Source organism: Sminthopsis crassicaudata, chromosome 1, assembly GCF_048593235.1.
Source record: "Sminthopsis crassicaudata isolate SCR6 chromosome 1, ASM4859323v1, whole genome shotgun sequence".
Classification (NCBI taxonomy): Eukaryota; Metazoa; Chordata; class Mammalia; order Dasyuromorphia; family Dasyuridae; genus Sminthopsis; species Sminthopsis crassicaudata.
In genome coordinates this window covers 497,807,634-497,823,408 of record NC_133617.1, presented here as the reverse complement: position 1 = coordinate 497,823,408, position 15,775 = coordinate 497,807,634, and positions in this window count along the sequence as shown.

Below are 15,775 nucleotides of genomic sequence, written 5' to 3'. Positions count from 1 at the left end.
ATAATCATTGTATTATATCTTAAAGGGAGACAGTGCTTTAGACTTACATCTTCAGCTTATAAAAGAAGGTCTGAGAGAGGTTGAACTGGCTTTTTCCAATGTGGTTGAAAGAGTCTCTTAAAAACCCTCAGAAATAAGTTTTTGATACAAAAGAGGCATCCACAGCATCCTTCATCAAGGAAACAGTGTAATCAAGTGGGTGATCCTCCCAGCACAACCAGACCAAAGCCTTATTTCTTACTTATTAAATGAGGAATAGAATTATCTGGAAGAGGGCCTAACATGATATGCACTTCTTATGCTAATGTATAAATTAATGTATGCTGTTAAACTATCCCAAAGTGGCAAGTTTTATTGGCCACAGCTCCAAATTTTATACATGGGTTCCCCTTAAGAATAGCCCGACTATTACATAATTTGCCTTTGTTTTTTGAGGAAAGGTTTCTAAGATCTATTTCTCTTAAAGGACCGACCATCTTTACAGATGCATCCATATATAATATTTGTGCTATATATTCTCCTGACTTAGCTATAAAAAGAGTAATTAGAACTTCTTTTCAGTCCACTCAGCAGAATGAATTGTATGCTGTATGTTACCTCTTATTACCTAGGAGATGTAAATATAATATATGATTTGACTTATTCAGTAGGTGTAATAATAAATAAATAGTAAATAAATTTTGTAGTTACTAACATATTTCAGCTTTTTAAGGAACTTCAGGAGCAAATGAAAAACTACCTAGGTAAATATTACCTTTTTTTTCCCCTGAGGCAATTGGAATTAAATGATTTGCCCAGGGTCACACAGCTAGGAAGTATTAAGTGTCTGAGGTCTGATTTGAATTCAGATCCTCCTGACTTCAGGGTTGCTTCTCTATCCACTGCTGCCACCTAGCTGCCCCAGTATTACCTCTTGCATGTCCCTTCTCATATAGGACTTCCAAGACCAATTTTTTTGAAAACTCAAAGGCAGATCCTCTTCTCACCATGTTATCTAACTCTCCTCTATTTTGGGTCATCCAAGAATCTCATTCTAAATATCATCAGACTGCATGAATTTTATATCTGCAGTTTGGGATAAAAAAGAAGAAGCTAGGAGCTTATAAATCTTTTGGCTGGCTGTCTTTTATCCATGTTGTCCTGGCTCAGGATATACTTTTACAATACCAGCAACAAAAGAGAAAGCCCGGGTATCACTGAATTCTTTATACAACCATTTGCAATGATGGGTGTGCCATAAGCAATAAAAACAGATAATGGACCTGTATATATTTCTAAACATTTTGCACACTTTTATTCATAGTATCAGATTTCACTGGTATACCCTTTAATTCTCAAGGACAGGCAATAATGGAGAGGAAGAACAGCAATATCAAGACACTCCTCTAAAAACAAAAGAAAGGGGGAGCCAGAGGTAACCTTAGAGAACTTCTAAACTTAACCCTTTATACTATTAATTTTTTGATTTTTGATGTGGCTGCACTGGCTTTGGCAGACAAGTTTTTTAACCTGCTGGAAAGTCAGTGTCCAGTGTGAGCAGCTCCACTATCTTTAGATAATCACCAGGTGATGTGTAGAGATCCAGAAAGTGGTAAATGGAAGGGACCAGACAGACTAACTCCTTGGGGTAAAGGGTTTGCTTGTATCTCTACAGATGGAGAAGGAATCTGATGGGTGCCAAAACATTGTATCTACCTTGTCCATCAGAGAGAGATAGAAAGAGAAGACCCTTGAAATGAAGGAGAAGACCCAGGAAACATCGTGTGGTTCCATCTCTGACTATGATCACCACTGAAAGAGCATGGCAGTTAACCGAATGTATATGGCAATTGACTCATGAACATTAGCATGACCATAAAAATAATTGGTAATGAGACTGATACAGAACTTCAAAATCTGCAAGAATCACTAGATTCCCTGATACATGAAGTGATTGATGGACAATAGATTGGCTTTGGACTACCTCTTGGATGTTAAAGGAGGTATATGTGTGGTAGTGAATTAATAGTTATTTTCTATACCTTCCTTCTGGGACTCATGGAAATCTTTTACAGTATTTTGTTTGCTTATTGCTTGTTATATTACTACTTGCCTGTGTGATTCCTCCCATGCTGAAACTTGTTTTATAGATTTAACCCCTGATGTATACTTCAATTAAAACAAAAGAAACCGGGAGATGGAGAGAGACCCTTTAGTCCAGTAGAACTCTGCTGACAGTGTCTGGTTTGGCTCCCCATCTCCCCTAGGGGTGTCTCGGCCTTCCTAAGAAGTCAGGGGTATGACAACCTGTGTTGTAATTAAAACAGAGCTATCCTAAAGTGGCAAGGAGACATCTACACACAATAGCAAGTTGTTTATATGGTTCCCGCATGTGCAGTATCCTATAGTTAGCACATGCACAGTGTGCTATAGTTATATAAGTTATTAGGGTATATGAGCTTGAGAAAATTTTGAATAAATCAACTCCAGTTTGACCATCTTTGTAAATTTGTCCCTTCACTCCTCACCCATCATCAGGACTTGGGCTGGTACCAAAATCCTCTAATGAGCAGGTCTAGACACTGGGAGAGCTCAAAATGGATTTCAAAAATCAAATAAAAGAGAGAAAAGAAAAAAATGGGAAAAGAAATGAGATTATGCAGGAGAATTATGAAGTGCCAACAGCTTGGAAAACCAAACTCAAAAATTGGTTGAAGAAAGCAACTCCTTAAAAAAAAAAAAAAAAAAAAAAAAAAAAAAAAAAAAAAAAAACAGAATTGTCCAAATGGGGGGGGAAATCCACTGAAAAAAATAATTCCTTGAAAAGTAAAATTGACCAAATGGAAAAGAAAGTTCAAATGTTAATTTTAAAAAATTCTTTAAAAAATCATAATTGAACAAGTGAAAGGTAATAATTTTACAAAACATCAAGATTCAGTCAAACTAAATCAAAAGAATGAAAAAATAAAAGAAAAATTAGGTATGATAGATCCTGGGAGAAAATTGAATGGTTAAAAAAAGGAACATACCTTGTTCTCAGTACATAGTCCTTACACAAAAATTGACCATGTATTAGGACATAGCCAGGTGCAGAAAACCAGAAATAATAAATATGTCCTTTTCAGATTATAATGCAATAAAATTACATTCAATAATGGACAATGGAAAGAAATTTAAAAATTCATTTGAAATTAAGTAATCTAATCCTAAAAAACAAGTGGATCAAAGAACAAATAATAGAAACAATAATTTCACTTTAAAAATTAACATTGACAATCAATGTATCACATTTTATGGGATATAAGTAAAGCAAAGAAAAAAATTAAATATTCTCAATTAGACACCAAATTAGAAATCCTGAAAATCAAAAGATAGATTAATAAAATTTAAAGTAAGAAAATGATTGAGTTAATAAATAATAAACCAGAAGTTGGTTTTTTTGAGGGGAAAAAAATTAAACTAAAATAGATTTAAAAACTTGTCAATTTTATTAAAAAAAAAAAAAGGAAGAAAACCAAATTTCTAGTATCAAAAATGAGAGGGATGAATTCACATCAATAAAGAAGAAATTAAGAGAATTGTTAGAAGCTGTTTTGCCCAATTATATACCAATCAATTTGACAATCTAAATGAAATGGATAAATATCAGCAAAAAATACAAATTACCCAGGTAAACAGAAAAAGAATAAAATACTTAAATAATTCAATCTTAGGAAGAAGAAATTAAACAAGACATCAGTGAACTTCCTAAGAAAAAATCTATAGGGCCAGATGAATTCACAAGCAAATTCTATGAAACATTTAAAGAATAATTAATCTCAATCTTATACAAAGTATTTGGGAAAATAGTCAAAGAAGGAATACTACCAATTTTTCTATGACATAAATATGGTGCTGATACCTAAACCAAGAAGAACCAAAACAGAGAAAGAAAATTACAAATCAATTCCTCTAGTGAAGGAAGTTTAAATAAAATACTAGCAATTTTAAATTTTAAAATAAAATACTAGCAGAGAGATAACAGAAATATAATACAAGGATCATAAAATGTGACCAGGTGCATTTTATTCAATATTAGGAAAGCCATCAGCATAATGAACTATGTTAATAACAAAAACCATCAGAAATCATGTGATTACCTCAATATATAAAGAAAAAAATATTTTGACAAAATACAGTACCCTAGGAATGGATACTAAAAGCTAAAAACACTAGAGAGCATAGGAATAGTTGGAGTTTATCTTAAAAGAATAATTAATCTTTATTGTAAACCATCAATAAGTATTATCTGTAATGAGAATAAGCTAGAAGCCTTCCCAAGCATGTCTATTATTAAATCTATTATTTAATAGTGTACTAGAAATGTTAGTGATAAAAATAAGAGAAGACAAATTAAAGGAATTAGAATAGGCAATGAAAAAGCAAAACTATCACTCTTTGAAGATAACATAATGACATACTTAGAAAATCCTAGAGAATTAATTAAAATTTTTCTTTAAATAATAACTTTAGCAAAGCTTTAGTACACAAAATAAACCCACATAAATCATCAACATTTCTATATATTATCAACAAAGTCCAGCAGCAAGAAATAGAAAGATAAATTACATTTAAAATAAATGTAAATAATATAAAATATAAACAATACAGACTATTTGGAAATCTACTTGCCAAGATAAACCCAGAAGCTATATGAACACAATTATAAAATGCTTTTCATACAAATAAAGTCAGATATAAATAATTGGAAAAATATTAGTAATGTATGAGTAGGGTAAGCCAATATAATAAAAATGACAATTCTACATGAATTAATCTATTTATTTAATGCTATGCCAATTAACCTATCAAAATATTATTTTATAGAGCTAGGAAAAAATAATTAATCTGGAAAAACAAAAAGTCAAGTATAGCAAGGGAATTAATGGGAAAAATACAAAAAAAGGTATTATAAAGTGGCAATTGTCAAAACAATATGATACTGGCTAAGAAACAGAGTAGTGAATGAGTGGAATACATTAGGTACAAATTACATTACAGTATGGACCATAGTAATATAGTATACAATAAATCCAATGATTCAAGCTTTTGGAACAAAACCTCATTATTTGACAAAAACTGGTAGGAAAGCGGTATAATGGCATGGCAGGATGGCATGAATGGTTGCATTCATGGCAGAAACTAGGTAGAGACCAATATCTCACACCATATACCAAGATAAAGTAAAAATGGTTATATGGTTATGTATAAGTATTGATACCATAAGCAAATTAAAAGAGCATGAAATGGGCTCACCTATCAGACTTAAGGGAAGAATTTAGGAACAAATAAGATATAGAGAGCATTACAAAATACATAATAGATAATTTTGATTATTTAAAATTTAAAAATTTTTGCACAAACAAAATCTAAATTATAAGGAAAGCAAAAAACTGTGGAAATTTATTTTTTTGCAATATGCATTTCCGAGAAAGGCTTCATTTCTCAAACTGCATCAAATTTATAAAAATACAAGTCATTCCTCAATTGATAAATTGTTCAATGGATATAAAAAAGCAATTTTCAGACAAAGAAATCAAAGCTATCTATAGTCATTTAAAAAAAAAATGTTCCAAATCACTATTGATTAGAGAACTGCAAAGTAAACAACTCTTGAGGTACTACTTCTTCTGATACATCTATCAGCATGGTTAATATTACACACACACACACAAAAAGGAAAATGTTGGATGTTGGAGGGAATGTGGGAAACTGGGAAGTTAATACATTGTTGATAGAGTGGTGAACTGATCCAACCATTCTGGAAAGCAGTTTGGAACCATGTGCAAAGAGCTATGAAACTATGTGTACCTGCCCTTGATCCAGCAAGACCACTGATAGGTCTATATCCCAAAAGCATCCAAAAAAAAAAAAAAATGGAAAAGGAGTCATTACTACAAAATATTTATTGCAGCTCTTTGTGGTAGCTAAGAATTGTAAATCAAAGAATGCCTATCAATTGGCGAATGGCTAAACAAGCTGTGGTATATGATTGTAATGGAATATTATTGTGCTGTAAGAAATGAAAAGTGGGGCGATATGAGAAAAAAAAAACAGGAAAGACTTTCATGAACTTACATGCATAGTGAATAACAGAACTAGGAGAGCAATGTATTCATTAACAGCAATACTGTACTATGAAGAGTTGTAAATGACTTAGCTACTCTCAACAAAACAATGATCCAAGACAATTCCAAAGGATTGATAATGAAACATACTAGTCACCTCCAGAAAAAGAACCAATATAGATTGAATATAGACTGAAAGATAGTATTTTCACCTTCTTTCTTTTTAAATTTTCTTTCTTAATTTTATTATTTTTATTCTTCTTTTACAAAATAACTAATATGGAAATGTTTTACATAATTTCAATATAAACTATATCTGGTTGCTTACTATCTCAGGGAAGGGAAAGAGAGGAATAGAATTTAAAACTCATCACTTTAAATAAAATATTTAAAAATTGGAAAAAAAAAAAACCCAAAATACCCCCTTTCTGGAGATCAATCCTATCCTTTATTATTAGCATTTTAATAATTGATAGCATTGAATAGTTGACAGAGCACTGGATTTGGCATTAGGAAAACTTATTCAAATTCTACTTCAGACACTTACTTGATTACTTGATATGTAATAAGTTGTTTAACTTTACTGTGTCTTAGTTTCCTCATCTATTAAATGAGAGGTTTAAACCTGTTGAGTTTAAGATGTTTATAAAATATCAAATTTGACATAGGCAATTAGAGGTTTAAGAATGGAGAAAGATTAGAGCTGAAAAAATCTGAGAGTCATCTGTATAGAGATGATAATTGAAAATCTAGAAGCTAAATGAAATACCATGAAGGATGAAAAAAATAGGACCCAAGACAGAGTCTTAGGGGGAAATTATGGTTTATGGGTGTGACCTAGATGAAGTTCTATCAAACAAGAGTGAGAAGTCAGGTAGAAGAACTAGGAGATAATAATATTGAAGGAAGGAAGGAAGGAAGGAAGGAAGGAAGGAAGGAAGGAAGGAAGGAAGGAAGGAAGGAAGGAAGGAAGGAAGGAAGGAAGGAAGGAAGGAAGGAAGGAAGGAAGGAAGGAAGGAAGGAAGGAAGGAAGGAAGGAGGAAGGAAAAGAGAAAAAGCGATATAAAGGAGATGAGGTTTATTGACAACATTAAAAGCTTCAGAAAGGTCAGGAATAATAAAAGACCATTAGGTTTGGTCATTATGAAATCACTAGTCTCAGAGCAGTTTCAGTGGAATGATTAGATTAGAAGCCAAGACCTCAGAGTAAAGAAGAAAGTGAGAGGAAAAGTGGAGATACCATGACTGTCTCAAGGAATTTAGCAAATGAAGGGAAGAGAGATATAATAAGATAGTTATTGGGGATGGACAGATCAAATAAGGATTGTTTGAGGTTGAGGGAAATGTAGGCATGTTTATAAACATATCCATTAGAGTGTCTGGGACTGGATTTACTTTCTTGGCAGATGACTTTTGGCTTTTATCTGTTCCAACATGCTGACAGTAAAAGCCTTTTAACAGCCACACCTCTTTCTAGACTTTGCCTTCTCTCCTAACTATCTCTTCCTGCCTCATTTCCATTCATCTTCTGTGGTTTAAAATGTACCCAGGATGTTACTGTTTCTTCTTTGTATTTTGAAAGGACAGTTCTTCAAGAACTACAAACTGCAAACCCCAGACACCCTTTATTATTTTCCTTTCCTCAGATTAGCCTGAGTGGGAGAATCTGAGGACAAGAGTTTGGGAATGAGCCAAAGAGAAAGGAAAAAAAAAAATTAGAGATAACTTTAGCCACATGGATATTCACTTCCTATTAAAAAGTCTGGTAAAAATATACTAATTCCTTCAACCATATGAAATGTATAGTACGTTAATGAAAAGACTATTAGGATTTAGGAGACTTGAGTTCTAGTTCTAAATTTGCTTTCAGGTAGTTGTGCCACCTGAGATAAATTACACCTGCTCAGGATGAATCAGTTTCCTCAATTATAAAATGAGGGGATTAGACTAGATAATAGTGGTGGTTGCTTTGTTTTTAGGCAAGGAGGTTTCACCCGGCTTCATTTGCCTCAAATGGAAAATTTAAAAGGTTTTTCACAAAGGATGATATTACCTTACAGAAGACAGATCCAAGGTCTGACTGAGGTGGGAGAGCAGAGGTATGTTGAGATTGAGATTGGAACAAGATGATAGTGGTGATGGTGTTGGGAAGGGCAGGTAGACAAGCTGGTCCCCTTTGTGAAGACTTCAGGTATCCCTTTAGAGCCAACAAAAGAGAAGAAGCAGCTAAGTGTCCAAGCATGAGCTAGAAAGTTTGTTCTTTCTTTTCTTCATGAGCCTGACTGAGGAGGGCAAAAAGAGGGGAGAAAGAAAGTTAAAATATGTAGATTATTCTCCTCTGAGGACATTCTCACTTAGCTTTTCAGATTTTTATAAGAATTAGAGGAAGTAAGAGTATAGTTTGGGGCAGGAAGGGTGAGTTGAAATGTCAAGTTAAAAATATAAAAATCAAAAAAGAGGGTGGAAACACCTAATAGAAAATGTACATCTCAAGTAATTGTTATCAACAAAAGAGATAAAAAACAATGAGCATGCAAGTATAAAACCAGAGAAATTTAAAAGTGTTTGCTCATACAAAATCAATAGAGAAAAAATAGAACTAAGATCTAGTTTCTGAATCACTAATAATTCTGCTCTCTATTTCTTTTATTTGAAGATGAATGGATTAGTTTGACAGTGGCCTCTTTAACTCTATGAAGTCTGTGACATTGGAGTTCTCGTGCATAGTCTAGACTTTTTGTTGCTTTTGTTACTGTTGTTTTTTTTTTTTTTTTTTTTTTTTTTTTTTTTTTTTTTTTTAACAAAAGTGGCCCAATGTGCTAGAAATTTCCCTGTTTTATAAATCATGGTGCTAGTCCTACCCCTTATCCTCATCAATAGATAGAATGCTCGGAGTCAGGAAGGTTTGAGGTCAAACATTAGCTTTGTGGCCCCAGTCAAGTTTTTTAATCTCCATTTACCTTGATGTTCTCATTATGAAAAGGGATAATAGTACCTATCCTACAGGATTTTTATGAAAGTCAAATGAAATAATCTTTGTAAAGTGCTTAGCACAGTTACTGGAAATTAGCAGCTTACATAGATAAATGATTATTCTTTTCCCTTCCTTTGATTAAAGTAAGGAGGGTCTCACCATAGTTCCATAAATTTTAGATGGGGGAAAACCAAAATATTTTGTGGCATAGCTAAAGAATTTGGCTATAAAGTGTTTGGTTTAGTGGGAGGAGACTCAATTTAGAACCAGAGGACTTAGATTTCAACCTTCCCTTGCTACCTAAGTGACTTTAAATAATTAGTTTCTTTTTATTACTTCTCTAGCAGATATTCCCTTTAACTATCCAACCACTTTAATTTTTTCTTTTTAATTATTGGTTTCTTAGGGTAACCAGGTAGTATAGCAGATAGAATATCAGACCTGGAAACAGGAACACCTAAATTTAAATCTTGATTCAGCCACGTGGCCCCAGACAAATCATTTACCCGTATTTGGGTCAGTTTCTTCATCTGTAATATGAACTAGAGAAAGAAATGATAAACAACTCTAGTATCTTTGCTAAGAAAACCCCAGATAAGATCACAAAGCAATGAACAGGACTGAAATGACTGGAAAAGTGGTTTCTTTCCTTTTAATTGTCATGTCTAAGTATCCCTCACTAAAACAAACCAAAAACAAACCAAAAACAAAAAAACAGACAAAAAAAAAAACAATGTTGACTCTTATTCATAGGTTAGAATATTATTTGTTCCATATTTATCCTTCTTGTATCCTTCATGAGGGCAAAGATTCCAAAGTTTTGGCTTCCATATTCTAACCTAATTAAGCCTATCTTCCTTCATCCTCCTCTTTTCTACTGTTTATCAGTTATAGAAATATCAATTCATGGGGAAAATTTATTTTTAAACAGAAGTGACACAATGTGCTAGAAATTTCCCAATGTCACAATCATGGTGCTCTTTTACTCCATGCCTTCCCTATAAAAAGATTTCTTACCAAAGGCCAAATTGTACCATCTCTAGATCTATTTCCCTCTTCCCCATGTGTCATACCAGACATCTAAGAAAGAGCTCATATCCTTTCTCCTAGGTTTGGAATATTGACCATGGAAACAGAACTTATGTCAAAGTAGATGGCCTCCCAATGCACAAAAGTTCCTGGAGTTAGAAACCCCCCCTTTTCAGTTCCCCAGAATAAATACTGTCTCAAACTAACTCTCCCAATAGCATGTAGTCCCTCTCTTGTTAGAGAACATAATAATCACACATAAAAAGCATAGTTTACACATGGACTTCATAGGGATGCATCACCTGTTTCCTTTTGTGGACTACCTCTTTTCATCAAGTATATATAAAACTTTCCACTCTTTAACTCTGTACCACAAATGGCGGTCATGGGATTTAATCCATGGTACATCAGTTCAATTCTTTCATCTTTATTTTCCCTAGTCCATTAAGTTCCCCTTAAATCACTATCATCATTGTATCCTTCAAAAATAAAATCTGAGGATTCCTTCTCTTTGGGACCGCAGTTTGAAACCCTATGCTTTTGCAATTTCATTTTCTTCTGTGATTTCTCATGGCAATGGAAGATTTTTATATCAGTCAGTCAATAAACATTTTTAAGCATGTGTCAGGCATTTCTATCCCCATAAACAGTGGGGATACATAAAAAGTGGAAAAGACAGCCTCTGTGCTCAAGGAGCTTGTTGCCTAATAAGAGAAAATGGTTATTTTCAAATATGTTTAAGAAATCTCAGAAACATAAGTTCTACATTTAACAGTAATCAGTTTTCAAAAAATGTTAGAAAATTTTATATTAAAGAAGAGGACTTTTAAACAGAAGCATTGAATGTTCTTCCTATTCAAAACTCATTTATCTTTCTCCATGATACTCCCCCTCCAAAGAAACTCTTTCTGGTCATTATTCTTTATTTTCACAGTAATTTCTTATCTCCATACTTCATATTTCATATCTATGTTTTATTGATTTTAACAATTCTTGTAAATAATTGCTCAGGAAAATAATGATTTGGTTTATTGTGCTTTGACTTAAGTAACTCCAGATGCTGAGAGATGGGAAGGTTTCTTGGCTTATTTATGTCTCTGCTGAAGGCTACAGTCTTTATAGTAAGAAAATTCCTTTCTTTAAAATCAAAACATACTGATTATGTTCTATACATATACAACTCTAACTTAAATCTAAATATTTGTATCAAATTTCTTTACAAAAAAGTGACCATATTTCTTTTTTTGACAGTCCTATATTCTTTCACCATGCTGTATAAAGTGAGATTTTTTCCAAGTGGGCAAATAGATGCAGTTCTCTGGTGTTTTGTTTGTTTGTTTTTTTTAACTTTTCATTTTCAATTCACTTCACCAGCATATAAAATGCTCTTCATATGCTAGACCTTGTGTTGATCACTGGGGATACCGATATTGAAATGGATCTGTGATCTGATTGAAATGAGAATTCCCCTCAAGGATGCAGATTTAAACCTATCATTGTTGCCTCTCTTGTCTGACTCTTATCCATGCAATCCCAAAAATTCACTACAGAGGGTCTAATAAGTTGGAAGCCCTTCTTCACTTTTTTCCTCACATACCTTTAATGAGGGTTCCAGTGGGGGAACGTTGTTTACTTGTTGATCCTTGCTCTTGCCATTTGACCTGCTTATTTTTTATCTTTAAAATTTCCTTATTCTGAATTTGACAAAAACCAAATAATATTATTACCATTTCCACAAACATAGTAGAACAGAAAAAGATGATTGCTCATGAAACTCTACTGGGTCTCTATAGGTCTCTATATAACAAACTTTTCTTATTAAACATAATACATTCAGCAAGTGACTTTTAAAACTGTCTTGTGATTCCTTCTTGTGTTCCATTCTGTTCTTTTCAGTGCATTTAAAAAATCTTTCTTTGACTCTTTTTTTCTTTCTTATCAATTATTCTAAACTTCCTTTTTCCTTAAACCCAACCTTATCAAATTGAAGAAAATACCATTATGGCTAATTTGTGCGCTGAAGCAAAACAAATTTTTGCATCGGTCATTTTCTGAAAGTATATAACTTTTTCTGCATCCGGAATACATAAACTCTGTATTAGAGGGTTCATCATTGGGCATCAGGAATCATGACTGTTTATTCATTGATCAGAGCCCCTAAGGCTTTTAAAGATTTTTTTTAATAATAATTGTTATTGCATAAATTATCTTTCTTGTACTGCTCCCAGTTTTCTCTGAAATCATCCCTTTTATAATTTACATTACTATCATTTGTTGAATCATTTTCCAACAGATGTGCATTCACTTAGCTTCTAGTTCTTTGCTATAATAAAAACTGCTATAAACATTTTCATGCATATAAGTTTCTTTTTTCTTTCTTTGATCTCTTTAATGTATAGGTCTAGTAGTGGCATCTCAAGGTCAAAGGGAATGCCCAATTTATTGAGTTTGAACATTGTTATTAAGTGCTTTGCAGAGCAGCTAGATCAATTCATCACTCTCCCATCATGCATTAGTATGTAAATTTGACAACAGCTCTTAATAACAATTGTTATTTTTCTTTTATTTTCACTTTTGCCAACTTGTTGAGTGTGAGGAACTATTTTAATTTAGATTTATCTAATAATTGATAATATTGAGCATCTTTTCAAGTAATTTAAGGTAATTTAGATTTTTTTTCTTTGAAATTACCGGTTCATATCCTTTGACCATTTATTTAGGAATACCTTTTTTTTTTTTTTTTTTTAATAAATTTGTATGAGTTCCTTATATAACTTCAGTATGAGATTTTAAATAGAAAAATGTGCTGCAAATAATTTTTCCCATGAATTTTCTCTTCTAATTTTAGCTACTTGGTTTTGTTTTTGTGAAAACTTTTAAGTTGTACATAATTGATATTGTTCATCTTATCTTCTATGATCTTCTCTATGCCTTGATTAGACATGTTCAGAAATGTATTTTCTTTTTTGTTCTTAGTTGTTTATGATGTTACTCTTTAAATTTAAATAATATATCCATTTGGAGCTTATTTTTGCATATAGTGTGAGAATTTGGTCTATATTTAACATCTGCCAGATTGCTTTGTAGTTTTCCAAGTTTTTGCTGACTCACGAGTCCTTATTCAAGCAGCTGCAGTCTTTTATTGTATCAAGAATTAAGCTGCTATGCCTGTTTCCTTTTTTATGTTGTATACCTGATCTGTTACACAGAGTAACCTCTATTTTTCCAAAGAATACCAAATAGTTTTGATTACAGTTAATTCTGTTTCTTCAAAGCAATACTCTTCCTATGCTCTGGCTCTATCATCCGTAGCCTCAACGATGAACAAGATATTCACAAAATAGGGGGTCTGCTCATTCTTCTCCCCATCACGGCCTCAGCGATCATTTTAGGTAGCCCTAATCATATTTCAAAAATGTGATTTTGTTTCAATGTAATTAATAATAGGGAACATTTTGAGCATAATTCAAATTTCAAGTTTGCTTCTCTGCAATTTATTCTTCCCAGAGAAATGGTGAGAATGAAGAAAACGAAATCATTTCACAATAATTCATAAAATACAATCTTCCCATCCACTTCCACAAGTAAACTTTGTCAAGGTAAAGGACCATTGTATATCTTTTGATGCTATAGGAGATATAAGCTGAGAAGGGCTGATCCATACCACACCTACTCCCAACCCACGATCTCCAAGAATTGTGGCACCCAGCCAAATTATCAATGCAGTCCAAGGCAGCCAGAACTACTGAAATCATAGTGTTAGTAATACTCTCACTATATATGTTTTTAATTCTTTAGAGGTAGTTATTTTGTTAGAGCAACACCAGTAAGATGTTAGTATTAAAACATAGTCTTTGCATTCATTGAAAAATTACGATAAATACAGGAGCTTTGAAATTTTTTGATTTGGCCTCTGATTTTCTTGTTAAACTCTGGGCTAGAAACTCATATTCCATATGCATTATCTAACTGTTCTTTTTATTATGTTAATTCAGCCTACCCATGATCAATAATAGTTTCACAATTGACCATATTTGTCTTTATTTGTATGAAAATTATTTTGTAATTGTGTTCACATAATTTTTGAGTTTGTCTTCTCAAATAGACTTCCAAGTATTTTATATTGTCCAAATGGAATTTCTCTTTCTATCTCTTCCTGCTGTTTTGTTGATAATTTATAAGAACAGTGATGAATTATGGGTATTTATTTTATATCTTGCTACTTTCCTAAAGTTGTTAACTAATTCAACTAATTTTTAAGTAGATTCTCTAACTATACCATTACATTTTCTGCAAATAGTGATATTGCTGTTTGCTTTTCTCCTATTTTAATTTCTACAATTTCTTTTTCTTGATTTATTATTAGAGCTACCATTTCTAATACAATATTGAATAATAGTAATGATAATGAATAACCTTGCTTCGCACCTTATCTTAATGAGAAAACTTCAAGCTTATCCTCATAGTCTTGGTTTGGAGTAGAAACTACTTGTTATTTAAAAAAAAAAAACTCTATTTTTTCCTGTTTTTTAATAGGAATGGGTGATGTATTTTGTCAAATACTTTGCATCTATTGAGACAATCATATGCTTTTTGCAGTTTTGTTATTAATATGATCAATTATGCTTATAATTTTTCTGATGTTGAACCAGCCCTATATTCCTCATACAAATCCAACTTGGTCCTAATGTATGATTTTTGTGATATATTTCTATAATCTTGTTGATATTTTATTTAAAAGATTTCCATTAGTATTTATTAGGGAAATTGGTGCACATTTTTCATTCTCTCTTTTTGCATTCTTCAATTTAGATATCAGACTCATATAGCTATCATAAAGGAATTTGTTAAAACTCCTTATTTACTTTTTTACAAAGTTTGTATAATATTAGGAATATTCCTAATGTTCCTTAAATATTTGATAGAATTCACTTTTGAATATTTCTAGTCATGGAGATTTTTTTCTTAAGAAACTACTTTATACAAGAGTTCAGTATCTTTTTCTAAGAGAGAGTTATTAAATATTCTATTTCTTCTTCTGTTAATCAGGACAGTTTATATTTTGTAAATATCCATTTCACTTAGATTGTCAGTTTTACTAGCCCATAATTGGTCAAAATAACTCCTTATAATTGCTTTAGTTTCATCTTCATTGATGGTGCAATCATTTATTTTTTAATACTGGAAGCTAAATACAAAGCAGTGCTACTACTGGGCTTATATCCCAAAGAAATACTAAAGATGGGAAAGGGACCTGTTTGTGTCAAAATGTTTGTGGCAGCCCTTTTTATAGTGGCTAGAAACTGGAAAATGAATGGATGCTCATCAATTGGAGAATGGTTGGGTAAATTATGGTATATGAATGTTATGGAATATTATTGCATGACCAGCAGGATGAATACAGAGAGGCAAGGAGAGACTTACATGAACTGATGCTGAGTGAAATGAGCAGAACAAGGAGATCACTATATACTTCAACAAACGATACTGTATGAAGATATATTCTGATGGAAGTGGATATCTTCAACAAAGAGAAGATCTAATTCAGTTCCAATTGATCAATGATAGACAGAATCAGCTACATCCAGAGAAGGAACACTGAGAAATGAGTGTAAATAAACTTTGCATTTTTGTTTTTCGTCCCAGGTTATTTTTACCTTCTGAATCCAATTCTTTCTGTGCAATA